Source organism: Grampus griseus (assembly GCF_964374135.1).
Source record: "Grampus griseus genome assembly, chromosome: 18".
Lineage (NCBI taxonomy): Eukaryota > Metazoa > Chordata > Mammalia > Artiodactyla > Delphinidae > Grampus > Grampus griseus.
The window spans coordinates 70,312,700-70,327,607 of NC_139012.1; the positions used below are offsets into that span (position 1 = coordinate 70,312,700).

Consider the following 14,908-nt stretch of genomic DNA (forward strand, 5'->3'; position numbering starts at 1 on the left):
TAAAAGAGATATTTCACTCTACCTGTTTAAGTAAATACACAATTATTTATCTCTGTTTTTGCTTTTCAATTTAATTAATATTTCCTAGGCTTTGATATGTCCCAGCAGGCTGCTAACTTCAGATCATTGGTCTAATATTCCCCTTTGTTCTTTTCTTTCTCAACCATCTATGCACTGAGTTTGTCTCAATAACTTCCCTGTTCTCATAAGCGCACAAGCTCTTAATTCCCAGAAGAAGAATACTTCTAGGTCCTCTTAAATTTTCCCCTTCTCACATCTAGTCATTTTGCAAAAGGTGAACAGATTTCTGTGGCTGGCAACCACATGCTATAGAGCAGGTCACGTCTCATTTCTGGACTCCTGAATAGCATCTTTATCCCCTGGAAAGAGGGAACGGGGTATAAGGGTCCACTGCCCACATTAGAACCTGTTCAACTTTCTGTTAGAGAGCTGGTGAACTGGAACACAAAATAACTGCTGGCAACAATGGGGCAAGAGTGTGGTACAGTAAAGAAGGAGCATGGCCCAAGTCTCTCTGACTCCTGGAAGAGAGTGTCTGAGTTGTGTAACCAGTATATAATATAAGATATGCAGAAAGATACAGGCACTACAGACAGCTACTACACTTAATTTTTAACTATCTATACATTAGAAATTCTTGTTCATTCTCAAAAGCAAAATAACCTTAAAATATAATAAGTTGAACTTGTGATATAGATTTTAGGGATTGAAAGAATTTGGTTCATTTTGTGAAGAGTTCCTCACGTGGGTAATTGTGATGGGATGTAATATGAATTTTAATTGCCAAGCCAACCAAAAATGAAGATAATTCTACATGTCATTCCTTAATGCATAAAACTCATCAGAATGGAATCTCAGATCTTCAGAGAGAAGCAGATGTCTTCCCCTTATGTATCTGCTAAATGCCCAGAAACTTCAAAATGTGCACAGAAGGAGCTATCAGACACCAGACTGGAAATCCTGCCAATCCTTGAGGATTGGAATCTCCACCAAAGGATTCCTCCTTAGGGACACCCAAAGCAAGGTGCAATGCAATGCCTCCAAATCTCAGGATGCCTGGCGGTATGAGCATCATGAATGATGTTAAGAAGAAGCATCTAATGGGAGCACATCATTTACTACCATAGGAGCAGTAGAAGGTAGTGTTTCTATTTCCTCCCCTGAGCCACGTCTCTCTACACATCTTTCAATCAGAGCTTCAAAGAAAATTTCAAAACAAATCCTGAACAAAACCCAGCGTAATGTTTTTTTTTTTTTCCCAACCATGACTGTATAACCCTTGCTGCTGATAAAGAACTCAGTATGTGCAAGGTGACAGACGCTTCATTTGCTAAGTCTGGGAAGAGGAAGAATTGGGGGATTATGCTTTCCCACAGCTGCCCCTCTATGAAACTCCTCTATAGGAACCTCAGTTGGGAGCTTTCCTTCAAATTAAGCCAACAGCCTATAATCTGATAAAGAAGAAAGATTTGCATTATGAAGAGAGTTTCAATAAATATTTTGGAAACAAATTAGAAAAGGGCAAGAGTGAACAAAAAGCAATCCATCTAGTGATGAGTTGTTACCTAATTACAGTAGGAATGATTCTTGCAAACGTTTGAAGAATGGCTCCTCTACATTCCGTTTTAATACATTATAATACTCTTGTCAAGAAAAATGAGGGACAAGAAGGTCATTAGTAAGCTTTTATATGGGGGTAAAATTGGTAACATAAATTACAAAGTTCAAATCATCTATCAGTATCTTGATACATTCCCAAATTTTGCTTATTCTGTGCCAAGATCAATGGTATTACCATCCAACTGATAGAAAAATCAAGTCCTCAAATAATATAACTTGCACTTGTGAATAAGCAGCTGGATGTTAGGAACTGTGACTTCCTGTCCCATATTTTTTTACTAATGCCTTTACTGATGCAGTGCCAGAGGGAGGCCTAGCTTAAAAAGAGACAATGAAACAGAATAGTCATTACATTAAACTTGTGCTTAGAAATAGCGACATGCTGGCTTTTTCTTTAGATAGCAGATTTTTAACACAAAGAAGCATAACTCTCTTTATTCATTTTATTTTATCTGTATTTTAACCTACTAATCAAAAGGAAAATTAATATTTCTGTCTCAAAATTTAGTTAACAATTTATTCTGTTGCCATTTTATCATAACCAAAATAAATACAGTACAAGAAATAATCGGTATAATCCATTACACTTTAAATTCATGATGAAATACTCCTGTAATTATAATTTCCTGAGGCTTTTGTTTTATAATTTCCTGAGGCTTTTTTCCTGAGGCAGGCTTTTTTTAAACCTTTCTTCTAACTGAGATGTTACCTCTATATGCTGAAGCTTACTTTCTATTCACTTTCTCCTCATTTAATGCTTTTTTCCTCTAACTTCATGACCTAATTATTATATAAAAGTATTAAATCCTTAAAATTTCTTTAGAATCATTCCCATTATTAGCCATAGACCCTCCCTTCAGGGAGGGCTTCCTGGAGATGATTTTTTTCTTACTAATCTGCATAAGCTCTTCATGTCATGATATTTATATATATTTACAGTCATATTTAATATTGTCAAACGGTTCTTCAAAGTATTTGACCATTTTACACTTTTACCAGTGAGATGTAAATGGGAAGTAGCACTAAAGTTTACATTGCTCTTCTTGGTTTTTGACAAAGAATAACATTGATACAACATCATATACAAGATTATTTGAGTTTTACAAGATTTTTCTAGACCTGATGCTAAATAAACGGGGCTTTTGGCTATTTACACTCAGTTAAATCAGAATGGCTAGTTTACCCAAAGAGAAGTTCCCGTATTCATTTTCTCTTCCATTTCTATTAAGACAGTAATGGTTATTGGTAGTTTAAAAAACTGTAAGGCAGATATATAGGAAAAATCAATTCCTTAGCTTAATATGTTATTAGAATAATTCTGTCCAAAAATAAAGCTCAAATATATTTCTTATTCAGTTTATTCTAAAATTTATATAGACATATATGAAAGCAACCCTACTGTAATTAGGTAACAACTCATCACTAGATGGATACACACACACACACACACACACACACACACATATATAACTATATATAAACACACAATCAATAAATCTTTTTGAAACGTAAGGTAACAAATCTCCCTTGGATAAATATATAGCTACATGCAAACTCTGTAAATTATGTTGAGGCCTTATAAATATATTAAATAGACGACCTTATACATTTAGTGTATTCACTCTTTAATCTCATTCATATGCTGGGACTTTCTGATATATTCAACAACCCAAGAAACAAATTCTTACTCAATTATTTAGTGCCTGGTGCTAGATAGCAGTCCTGTGCAGACAGGGGACACCACGGTACCAAAGCTAGATTGGACCACAAGTGAAATTAAATTGATAGCTTACCTCTGGCACTATATGATTTCTCTTAAACGTTTGATATCCCTAGGAACTATTTAAGAAAAGTTTCAGAGCTCTTCTTTCTAACATTTTATTACAAATAATTGCCCCAGGAGTGTGCTAATCACCTTACAGAACTTTACAAAAGTCATTTGACCCCAGTGAGCTAGATGGTAGCTTACCTACCACTGCCACCAAATCAGATTCAATGCCCCCAGTCATCACTGGCATTTCTGAAGTTCATCCCAGGCCTTCCATACCTGTTTACTACCCTCTCTGCAAGTCCAAGCTTCCTCTCTTTGTCTTTATCATGATTTACTGTAAGTACCAAAGCAAGATGGCCGGAGTCCCCATAGAAACACACATCGTGATAAAAGACTCCATGCTGCAGAGTGACTGGGAACTACTACTGAGGAATAATGCCTCTAGGTTAATAATGCCTGTTGAACAAAGTCACTTTAGTTTCCCAGGTGTTTTCTCCCTAACACCTCATGCTCTAAAATATCCTAAATATTCATTTAAATGATGGACAAAGACTGAAATCCCTAAATACCAATATCTTTAAAAACAATCTCTTCATTTCCTAAAGATATGCAAACGCACAAACACATTTTGACATTTTATTAATAGTTAGTGATGTATGGCCCTATGTAGTGACTTCTAAGAGAAGCATCAGTGATTTCAAGAGAAGGGGGACTCCCAGCATGAGATGTGCACAGGGCATTTAACACAGCTATTTTGACACTGGGGATGTTTTGACCCTGTTTTTATAAGCACAAGTGTTTCAAACAAAGTACACTGACTTTGATGAAAAAATACCAGAGCAAATTTTATTAGCCAATAGATCAACTCTCTATACAATGCAGGTGAGCCACTTTTACTTTTGTCCACTTTCATTTTAATTTTTCTGAAATGATCCATTGCTATCACTTTTCTATATAAATTAACTGAAGACTGGACTCCTGGAGCAATTTTTGTCCATATTAAGTTTTATCAATTATAGCTTGACCACTGTAAATTTGCTCTTTTGGCCATTAGTTCTATGAAATTCCATTTTCTATAATCTAAATATTACCAAACTTTAATTCTTCTGTTGATTTATAGTCCATAACAGATTCCACCTTGTGCAGTTTTAGCTGCTGTCAGTTATATTTTGTGTTTATTACTTATACTAGATCTAATTTTCCCTGAATCACTATTAGTTGTTTTCACAAAGATGTCATCATTCTTCACTGTGCTCTCCAGTTAAAACTTAGCCATTTTCAGTCTTATTTTGTGTTTGTTATTCTTATCAGAATATTTGTTAGGAATCTTACTTAAGAGTTGGGCCTTTGTATTTATTTCTTGGAACCAAAATATTAGTGGTGGGTGTAGGCACCAGGCAGGGTGGAAGCATTCTGCTTCAGCAATGTATCTTTAAACCATGACCAAGTGAAGCTTCAATAAAGTTTTGGAAAAAAGCCAATGAGTGCAGTAAAGCACAAGAATTGCACTGTGGGAATATTGGAAGGGCACTCAATGGCTTGCTTAAGATATAGAAGAATAAGAGATTACTGAACCATCAAATTAGACAACTAAGAAGAAGCTGAAAACTGAAGCCACAATACAAAGTTATTTAGTGTACATGCTAGAACCTATATAATATGGTAAGTGATAGCAGGCCTGCTATAAGCTAGATGAAATGAGAAATAGACTATGGAAGGATGGAATTCGGACACTGCAAGGATTGCCTACTAATAGGTAGTACCTAAGGGCAGTACCCCTTCTACTGCCTAATTCTATAAAAAACCTCCAGCTGGGAACTAGATGTCTCTGACCTGGCAAATTTCTCACTTCTCCCAGGTTACTTTGACAAATAATTTTCAGGAGGCGTGGGGGAACTGGGTGTATTCACCATGCCCTTGATAATGTGAGCTTCCATACCTCTTCTTTGCAGGCTCCATAGAAGTGAAAGTGAGAACAGCCTTAAAAACAATAGTACACAATGTTTAACATAAAATGAAGTGCTATGATTATGAAAGGGGAAAATCTTTGCTTATACAGGGTCTTCAGAAATGCCAGAAACTGTGCTAGTGGCTGAACTTGTACGAAAATCTAGACTTAGTCTCTGAGTCTAGGCCGTTAAGAGAAGATGAGGAGGTATAAAACATTGTGGTATGTTCTGTAACAGGTATAGGTACAAGTGTTTTAAAAGCACAAAGGAGAAAGTAATTAATCAGGCATGGCAAAGCCTTCCAAAGAAGGTGGCATTGATTTGGGTCTTGAAGGATGAATAACTAGGAAGTTGCTTATTAGAGAAGGAAGAGAAGAGAATAGCTAGGATATTCTGGATCAAGTCCATGGCTATGAGTTGAGGTTAATGTCAATAACGATGCCCATCTATGCAATCTTTTGATCTGTTTTGAGGCAGAGTCCTGAGCTGAGTGAGAATCTGCAGGAGTCTATGGGCAATTGATGCTCTCATGCTCTCTCCATTCCCAGGTTCGGAGGCACAGGTCACTGATCACAGTGGTATGCAAAGATTCCAGAATCCATGGAGAATTTGCTTTCTTTAAACTTTACTGGTATAGCTCTCTATTTAAAGTCACCAAATAGATTACATAATTTATCAAAATACAACTTTTTTAAATCTTTTTTTTTAATTTGACAAAAAGCAACAAAGTGGCTGACTTTAAAAAAAATAGTGAAAAAATCCTTAGCAGTATCTTACCCCGTTCATTTTTAACAGCTCCTGCAACACTTATGCTCAATATAATTCTTGGTGACAGGGTTTCCTTTGTTGTTTTTCTCTTCTCAACTCCCAACTATCATGCTAGGAAATCCTCTAAAATTTATAATTTTACTTATAATTATTAATTGATATTTTTATCATATAGCATATTTGTAAAACATGGTTTCAATTTTTTTTAATGAGTCATTTTAGGTAAGTCTGTCCTTTTACCCACAAAATTAACATTGTTTTGCTATATGCATAGTTCATTTTTTTAACCAATATATAGTGATAGTTTTGCACTCCAGAATGAATAAGACAGGATCCCTGACCTTTGGAGAGCTTAGAGGTGTACATTTTAAAACTGTTCCTAATTATTAAGCATGAGAAGTTAAAAGTACTATATGATTTCAGAAGAAAAAGAGATTTATTATTTTTTTGTGGAGAATCCAGGAAAGCATTATGGAGGAAGTGGCATTTGACCTGGGCTTAAGTGTTGGATAGACAATGAACACACAGGAATGGAAAAAGGTTATTCTAGGTAAAGAGAAAAATAAAATAAGGCCATATAAGCTAAGAGGTACATGTAGCCACATTGGAGAATAAACAGATGTTTACAGTCACTTGAGGGCACGGTCATAAAGAAAATTATGGATGAAAGAGCTTTCTCAGTTTAAAAACAAACAAACAAAAAAAGCCCATAGGAAATAGCTGAAATAAATGTGAAGATTTAATTTTTAAATTTGGATATAATATCTTCAAAAATCACCACTTACACACATTAAACCCAAAATTGACACTGGCTCTAGATCTCATAAGAAAAAGGTAACACTGAAATGAGGTTCAGAACCAAATAACATTCAAGAATATAAACCATCTATTATACTCAGATAGCAATGGAAATGCTATCTCAGCTATGAATATTTTTTAAAAACCTGAAGTGAGATATTAAGCTGCTAAAGTTTAAAAATATGATCAGTTTTTTCAGGCTGACTGAGAAAACCGAAGGCCAGATTGTGTTACTCTTCAATTTGTGGTTGTGGTTTCAGCAGAAAGAAATGACAGCGTGTTAGTCACATTATATGGTACAATAATGGCCCTTGGGTGGGGTTATTATCAAATAATAACACCTTTGAAACTGTTTGACTAATGCTGTAAATTATCTCTGTATTGTACAAAAAGCATTACAGTATGATTTTTTGATTACTTTGGATTGCAAAGGATTAGCAAGTAGTGCTCAAAAGCAGCTAATTTAGGGGATTTAAAATGAAGAGCAGTCTGGAGTTTCATGGCTATTCACTGAACTTGATACACTGGCAGAAGGCAGTAAAGATCTTCAGTCAGGTATGCCAGCACAGATCTCTCAAATCCAATTTGTAATACACATTTAAAGTCACTCATAAAAACATTTTAAAAACAGAAGAAATGTAATGGAGGAAAAGAAGCATTTCTAAGTAATGCAATTAAAAAAATAACAGGAAAGAGTATTTCTGGCAATAATCACAGGGACTGCACACAGAGTCTGTCAAGGGAAAAACACCTTCAATTTGGAAGCAAACAGCTGTAGAACAAACGGAATAAAAGGACTCAAGTAAATAATTTTTATCAGAGTGTCAAAAACCTGTTCAGGTTCTCTGCAAAGATTTTGAACTCTAAGTTCTATAGATCATTTATTTTCTTTTTCTTCTTCTTTTTTTAATCTAAATTAACAACATTCAGGATTTCATCTTTGTGCAAAGCTGACATCTATCTGTTAGGAATCCAGACCAAAAAAGAAAAATCCTTCCAAGTTTATCTGGATTAATAACTTTACAAACTTATGAACTTCTATAGCAAACTCAAAGAAAAAACTGAAAAAAGTTAAGGAGGTAACACAGAAAGACAAGATTCTTAAGCATTTTTCTTAATGCAATGGCAGCAACAGTGGCCTTGGAGAGAAATAACACTTTTCTAAAGCTTATTAATGCCTACACTGAAGGCATTGAGAAAAATACACCATCCATACAAAGAATGTAAGTCTGTGGAACTATTGTCAACAGATTGCAGAAGAGACATGGAAAGAACTCAAACCAAACACAAAATTGCATTTAATTGTGTGGGACTTTATCTGAAGGGCTCTGATTTTGTGTTTTTAAATCCTTTCAGTCTAACCAAAGCCCCAAAATAAAAAGCTAAAACTTACCTGATAATGTTACTGATTCTGAAATATATATATTTAAGTTAAAGATGAGCAATGAGGGATTTTAAGAATTTTTAAATGGTGGATAGCTTGTGTGCACAAAAGGATTTTTTAGTTATATACTCTCGAAGGTGGTTGGTTCTCTCTGGGATGTTGCTGCCAAGACCTGCTCAACTTCACCTGGCAACAATTTTTATGATGCCTGAAAGGACCCCTTTATTGTGGCCCAATGTTCACAAGATCTATTATTCAATTCTCCCACATTTTCAGGTGGCATTTCCCATGTTTTTAGTTATCCTAGATTCTGTTGAAAGGGGGAAAAACAAACAAAAGCAGTCCTTTCTTCTTTTGAAAGCTAATTCTTTTCCATTTTAAATAATTTCCTCTGTTTCCCTAAGATGTTATGTTTTGAAACAGTCTATATAGAGACTGTTTTGGCCTTTTTAAAAAAGTCTAAACTAAAATCTTTGAATTTAAGTTTTCAAACCAAGTTAAAGTTCTGTTTGGGAAAAAAATTTTTATATAAAAAAACTTTCAAAAAAGTTACAATGTGGCATAGCTGGGTAGACAGGTAAGTAAATATATTCTATTCTTAGGATACTACCTACAATGTAAGTGATTGTCTTAATTTATATCAAGCTAACAGAATCTGAAAATAATATCCACATAGAGCTCACACTTATGTAATAAAATACCATAGACTGGGTGGTTTAAACAACAGACATGAATTTCTCACAGTTCTGGAGGCTGGAAAGTCCAAGATCAAGGCACCAGCAAATTTGGTTCTTGGTGAGGGCTCTCTTCCTGGTTCACAGATGGCTGTCTTCTCCCTGTGTCCCTATATGGCAGAGAGAAGAAGCTCTGGTGTCTCTTCATCTTCTTAGAAAGGCACTAATCCCATTATGGGGACTCTACCATCATGACCTCATCTAAACCTAGTTACCTCCCAAAGGCCTCACCTCCTGATACTCACATTGGGGGTTAGTGCTTCAACATATGATTTTAGGGAGGACACATTTAGTCCATAAAACCAATTACATGATATTTTGAGGCACCTTAACGTCTCTCTTCTCTAGCTTTACTATATTCCAATTGTATTCAAGTCCTTTCAAAGCTAAGGTGTCTCTGAATGTCAAGTTTTGTGCTTAAATGGAACTTCTTTTAGCTGAAAAAAATAGGTGGTGCTTTGGGGAAATAAAACATAACATTATCAAGAAACTTCCCAAAGCTTCCCATTCTGAGTTTCCAATAAAGAACAAAGTAGCAGTTCAAAAAACATTTCCAGACCACCCAGTATACAGTATACACAGTGCTAGTACTGGGATTACAAAGATAAATGAGACACAATTACTGTCCTGAAGAAAGTATAACAAATAATAAAACAGTAAATCTTATCAAGAATTTGAATTCATAAACTTCAGAAAAGCAAGCAATCATTTCCCTGAATAAGCTCATTGCAAAATTAATGGTTACAAGACTTTTAAAAACATTTTTGTAGAATACTATATGCAACTTCAAAAGGAGATTTTTCTTTTCTGGATCTGTATAGGATTATTATGCTACTTGGAAATAATCATTTCTTGGAAATAATCACAAGTCATTTAAATGCCAAAGTGAAGTCTGAATTTTAAAATATCAAGTTCAGTTTATTTAAGTTTCTAAATGAGCAACACAGTATCCTAATTTATATATCTATGGCTAAACGAGCAACATTAAGGATTTCTTTGCACAAGATATCTTATCTCGTGTTAACTTACTGTACTCAATGGTGCCCTATAGACTGAATGAGAGGTAGGATGATTTCATCTAGTTGGGTGTTGCTTTGATAAATCCTTTTCTCTTTTCACATGATGAATCACCAAATGTCTACTTCAGGTAAGAAGCAGGAGTCTTTCTTTATCTAAATCTCTAATTCATTATCAAGGAACATAACTTAAGCATGCAGAAGTTGATAAACCCGCCACAAACCCAGAATGTTTAAAATTATTTTTGTAAGTCATTTCCAGAATGGGAATAAATAAGTGAGAAATAAAAGGAAGGAAGGAAAAAGGGAAGGGAGGCAGGAAGGGGATGAATAAACATTGACAGCATCCTTTACGAATATCTAAACATCATTATTCCAAAAGAACAAGTAAGTATCATCTTGATTTTATAACTTCCATTTCTTCATGAATTTCTCTACAAGAAATCTGATACACTGAGAGTCCATTACATTGTGCAAAATGCCAGTCTTAACAGCAAATAAAACAGCATTAACCTTCATTTGTTATTACTTTCAGCAGTTCTTGCCTCACCAGTTAAGAAACCTGTGTCTCAGAAAGCTCCACAGCCACTGTTGTGTCACATATGTTTCTGAGGAAGAAACATGATTATGCCCAAATCTGGGGCTTCAGAAATGAATATGGTAGCATCAGACTATAAAAATGAACCTAATACTAACTAAAGATTGAATATCACAGAGCAATCAGCAAAATCCTTTTACCCGAATTCTGATATTAAGCACTAGTACCTTTCTCTCAAGTTTTTAAGTGAAGATACTAAAGTATGGAGAGGATTAGGGATTTTCCCAGAGTCCCTTAGCTGGTAAACAGCATGACAAGACACAACCAATATTTTCTGACTGCAAAGTTTTGCTCTTTCCATTAGCTCACCATCCTCTAGAAACATCTGGCTATGCGTGGGTAGGACTGAAGAGGAACAGTTGTTTAGGATGATCAACAACTTAGAAAATATTTCAGAACAGCACTAGAACTTCGTGAGAATTTAACCAGGGCATTGAAATTTGTAGCAAAAACAGTTCTTCCAATTACAACAAAATTTCATAAGAAAAGAGGTTTATATCTAACAGGGTAACTCTTTTCTTTTCGAGAAATTTCACGAGAAAAGTTTATGCAGACAATTAGAGCCATCCAGCTTCTCAGCTGGTCTGGGCTCCACTTTAAAATAAACAAGGCTTCTCCCCTACAGCAGCTTTGCTGAGGCTCAGCTGACTGGATTCTGGGCTCAGAGAAAGCCTAGGTCTGAGGTCTCTGGATTGAAAAAGAGCAATGGATTAAGTGTCAGGGTACCTAGATAGTAGTTTCAGTTCAGGTACTAGCTTGCTATATATGACCTTAAGCACATTTTAAAATCTTCTGTGATTACTTCACAGTATCTTTCCATAGTTACTTCAGAACATTAGCTAGTCTCTCAAACTGTGGTCCTCAGACCACAAGCTCAGAATCCCCTGCGGCTCTTGTTGTAACTGAAGATTCCTGGGCCCCATTCCAGACCTACTATATCAAAATATCCTAACATGAATCCAGAAAAACCCAGGTGCACTTTTAAAATTTGCACACTTAAAATTTACAAACTAACGGGACGGTCTTTATAATAAACCACACATTTTCCATCCTAATCCCAACATTTACTGGCACATGACTTAACTTTCTCTCTGGGGAATTTGCAACCCCACGGCTTTTCTTCTCAGTCATATCCAGCCAGCTCAATCTTTCTGGACCTCACTTCTCCCAGCTGTAAAATGAGTATGACAACTTCTAACTTATTGGGCAGATATGAAGAACAAATGAGATAATGCATTTATATCTTTAATGTGTCTAATAGAATTCCTAACACATAACAAATCCTTGATAAATGTTACATACTTTTCCTTTGTAATAAGATCATTAGCATAATGATAGCAGATATTAATTCAGTACTAACTATATGTGGTACAGGCAAGTTACATATATTAACGCACATAATTATCACAACCCCATGAAGAAGGTACTATTATTATCCTCAGTTCCTCTCCAGAGGAGGATCCTGAGACACAGAGAATCGGGTACACAGAGAATTAGGTAACTTGCCTAAGGTCACACAAACAGTAACTGAAGGAATCACAAGCCCTCTGTGATTCTGATACAGGGTGAAGTTGGAGAATTGCTGCCTTATAACCACTACCTTTAAGAAATACATAGCAGAACTGTATTGCACTTAGAATCTACTAGGTTGGGGTCAGACAATTTTGATACAAACAGAATTTTGAGATTCACTGCCAAATTCAGAGGCTAAAAGAATTTACATTTCCTGTATATTTAATTAATGTTATCTATTGCTATATCAGTATTACACTATATAATTACTGCACCTTTAAAATATGGTTAAACATCTATTACCATTCTTTGAGCTGGATACTTGAAAGTGTAGAGAAGATATAACTGAAACTCACAAGCTCATGAAAGAAATAAGCACTTGGCATGTTCACCAAACCTTCAGTATAATACAACCAGGATCTTAATAATAAGATCCTGGTTGTATTATAATAGAAATCTTTTTCAAAAAAATTTCCTATGAATTTTGAAAAATAAATTGACTATGAATTTTTAAAATATTGATATAATTCTTGAAAAAATTAATGAAAATGCTCATTTTTATAATTGTAAATTATAAATATAAAAAATTCTACTCAGACTACAATAAAACACATAATTACAATTAACATATTGGTATATGTATTTCCTATTATTGCCTTTACAGTTATCTTTATGTTTCTGTAGTCAGAATCACACCATTTATGTGATTTTACTTCCTATATTTCACTTAACATAAAATTCACAAGCATTATCCCTTATGACATACTAGTTATAATCATTTTAATAACACCATAATATTCCTACTTGTGAGTTGTAAACTAACTATGGTTATCTTAACTAATCTCCTACTCAGTGTTTAGGTTGTTTCAAATTTTATATAATTATGAATAAAGCTACAATTAATATTTTTGCCCTACCCCATTTTAGGATTACTTCCATAAAAGAGAGTCCCAAGAGTATAACTGCAAGGCTAAATTCAACTATTTATTTCAATAAAAATTACCGAATTATTCATTGCAAATTATGTTGTAATTTAGTCTTTTAATATGTACTAAGATATGTAAAATGTTATATTCCTTGGATATTTCATTCAATTATTGTTCTATTCCTATATCAGCATTACAGTATTTTGGACATCATAGTTTTAAAATATGGTTCAATGTCTAGTATATCTTGTGTAACTCATTTCTCTTTCTTTCAAAATATTCTGTACGTTTTTTATGTGTATTTAACATTCCCAGATGAACTTTAGGATGATTGTGCCAAGTTGAAAAGCAAACCAAATCAAAATTTCATTATGATTTTCACTGGAATTGCATTAAATCTATAAAATAATTTGGAAGTAGCTGACTTCCTTGAAGCATTATTTTTGATATACAGAAGCATAATTTCTACTTCTAATTCTCTCAAAGCTCTATCATTTTTTATTCAAATAGGCCACAAATACTTCTCATTAAAGGTATTCTAAAAATTTATACTCTTGTTGCTATGGTGACTGCGACTCTCCTTTCATTAATTTTTAAACAGGTTTACTGAAGTATAATTTATATTTTAAGTATACAATTCAATGATTTTTTTAAAATAAATTACATTATTTTTAAAATAAATTGTGGTGCTGTTCAACCAGCACCACAATCCACTCTTAGAACATTTCTGTCACCACAAAAAGATTTCCCTTTTTGTTGGTGATTTCTTATTTGTTTCTGTTACAGTTGGAGAACTTACTTTTTATAATTGTAGTTCTTTTAAACATACTGAAATGTTTTATGGTCTAGCATGTGCTCTATTTTGGAGAACACCCACATACACTTGGAAAAAACATGCATCTTGCTTTCATTTCACTGCTAGAGTGTTCTATAAATGTCAGGTCAAGTTGGCTGACAGCATTAAATGTTAAGTGATATAAAAGATTTTCTTGATGATTTTCCATCTAGTTGTGTTATCAATTATTGAGACTAGATCGTTGAAGTCTTCAACTATTATTGTCTATTTCTCTCTTTAATTCTGTCATTTATTGACTCCTGTACTTGGGGATATATGTTGAGTATGTATGCCATTCATAACCATTCTATTTTCCTCTTGAACTGACCATTTTCTCATTATGAAATGTCCCTCTTTGTCACAAGTGTTTTTTTGTCTTAAAGTATATTTTTTTTCTGATATTAGAATATTTACTCCAGCTCTTTTATGGTTACTGTCTGTGTGGTATATCGTTTTCCAGGATTTTAACTTCCAGTCTACTTGTATCTTTGAATTTAAAACCTGTCTCTTGTAGACAGCATATAGTTAGATCTTGTTTTGGTTTGTTTTAATGCAGTCTGACAATCTCTGCCTTTTGATTGAAGGACTTAACCTATTTACATGCAATGAAAATATTGATTAGTTGGACTTCTGCTACTTTGGTATTTGTTTTCCATATGTCTCAAGACTTTTGTGCCTTCTGTTTTTCTTTTACTGTCTTCTTTTATGGCAAATAGATTTTTTTAGTATACCACTTTAATTCCTTTTGGAGGGGGGAGTTTAAAGTTGTCTTAGCGGTTGTTCTTGGCATTACAATAATCTAATTTAGTACAATCTACTGTAAGTAATCACAATCTACTTCAGATTAATACTAATTTAATGCCTGAAAAATATAGAAGTTTTGCTCCAATATAGCTCCATTTCCTCCCCCTTCATGTTATTATTGTCACATATCTTATCTGTATATAAGCCCAATAACACAGTTTTATTATCTTAT

The 14,908-nt window shown here is 34.2% G+C and overlaps 1 protein-coding gene across 1 annotated transcript in view; it reads right to left on the bottom strand.

The window, feature by feature from the left end:
* RFC3 (replication factor C subunit 3) overlaps positions 1–14,908 on the bottom strand; it is a 238,465-nt gene that overhangs the window by 202,960 nt on the left and 20,597 nt on the right. Inside the window, exon 2 of the mRNA XM_082675830.1 lies at positions 9,054–9,155. The gene's annotated coding sequence lies outside the window, so the exon portion shown is untranslated. The remainder of the gene's footprint in view (positions 1–9,053; positions 9,156–14,908) is intronic.